Source organism: Elephantulus edwardii, unplaced genomic scaffold (assembly GCF_000299155.1).
Source record: "Elephantulus edwardii isolate Elephantulus edwardi_28Jun2011 unplaced genomic scaffold, EleEdw1.0 scaffold00234, whole genome shotgun sequence".
Lineage (NCBI taxonomy): Eukaryota > Metazoa > Chordata > Mammalia > Macroscelidea > Macroscelididae > Elephantulus > Elephantulus edwardii.
In genome coordinates, this window is record NW_006399984.1 from 941,223 (window position 1) to 942,800 (window position 1,578).

General features: G+C 36.7%; 1 protein-coding gene across 1 annotated transcript in view; it reads left to right on the top strand.

The window, feature by feature from the left end:
- GABRG3 (gamma-aminobutyric acid (GABA) A receptor, gamma 3) overlaps positions 1–1,578 on the top strand; it is a 379,738-nt gene that overhangs the window by 42,440 nt on the left and 335,720 nt on the right. The gene's annotated exons all lie outside the window — the stretch shown is intronic.

Consider the following 1,578-nt stretch of genomic DNA (forward strand, 5'->3'; position numbering starts at 1 on the left):
TGTTCTGTTAAATTTTGCTATTTTGACTGGGGTGAGATGATATCTCATAGTTGTTTTAATTTGCATCTCTCTTAGAGCTAGGGATTTTGAACATTTCTACATGTGCTTGTTAGTCATCTGAATGTCTTCTTTGGTGAAGTGCCTGTTCACATCCTGTGCCCATTTTTCTATTGGCTTATTTACCTTTATCGTGTTGTGGTGCTCAAGTATTTCATAAATTCTGGATATACGTCCCTTATCTGATATGTTACTACCAAATACTTTTTTCCCAGTTAGTGGCTTCCCTTTTTACCCTGTTGGAGAAGTTTTTGGATGTGCATAGGGATTTGATTCTTAGAAGATCCCATCCATCTACTTTATCTTCTCCTGTTTGTAGGTTTTCCAGGATACTGGGAAGACTGTTTATGTTGTGGATTAGGACTTCTATTGTTGTTCCTAGCTTTTCTGTAATGAAGTTTATAGTCCTTGGTTTTAGTCCTAGGTCCATGATCCACCTTGAGCTGGTTTTTGTGTGTGGAGTGAGGTGTGGGTCTTGCTTGATTCTTTTGCAGATACTTTTCCAATTTTGCCAACACCATTTGTTAAAAAGGCTGTTGTTTCCCCACTTGACTGATTTCATCTCCTTGTCAAAAAGCAGTTGACCATTGATGGATGGGCTGATCTCTGGATTCTCAATTTTATTCCATTGATTTATGTATCTGTCATTGTACCAGCACCATGCTGTCTTTACCAGGATGGCAATGTAGTAGGAGTTGAAATGAGGGAGTGAGATACCTCCTACCATTCTTCTATTCTTAAAGAGTGCTTTGTTTATTCAGGGCTTCTTTCCATTCCAAATGAAACTGGAGATTGCCTTTTCCATCTTGTTGAACAATGGGATTGGTATTTGTATTGGGATTGCATTAAATGTGTAAATTGCTTTTGGTAGTATTGCCATTTTCACAACATTGAGTTCCTATCCATGAGCAAGGGATATTGTTCCAGTTTTCAAGATCTCTTTTTGTTTCTTGTAGTAATGCTTTGTAATTTTCTTTCAAAAGGTCCTTTGTACTTCTGGTTAAATTTATTCCCAAGTATTTAATCTTGTCATTAACTATTGTGAAAGGTATTGTTTTTCTTAGTTCTGGCTCTGTATTCTCTTTGTCACTTTAGAGAAATCCAACTGATTTTTTTATTTTGATCTTGTATGGTGGCACTTTGCTAAATTGGTCAACTGTGTCCAAGAGTTTTCTTGATGAGGCTTTAGGGTTTTCTAAGTATACTATCATGTCATCCACATAGAAAGATAATTTTACCTCCTCGTTGCCAATTTGGATACCATTTATTCCCTTGTCTTGTCTTATTGCTATTGCTAAGACTTCCAAAACAATATTGAATAAGAGAGGTGATAGTGGGCATCCTTGCCTCGTTCCTGTTCTTAAAGGGAATGCCTTTCGACTCTCTCCGTTGAGATCAATGTTGGTTCTTTGGTTTTCATAAATACTTTTTAGTATGTTGAAGAAATTCTCCTCTAAGCCTATTTTGTTGAGTGTTTTAATCAGGAAAGGGTGTTAGATTTTGTCAAAGGCCTTTTCTGCA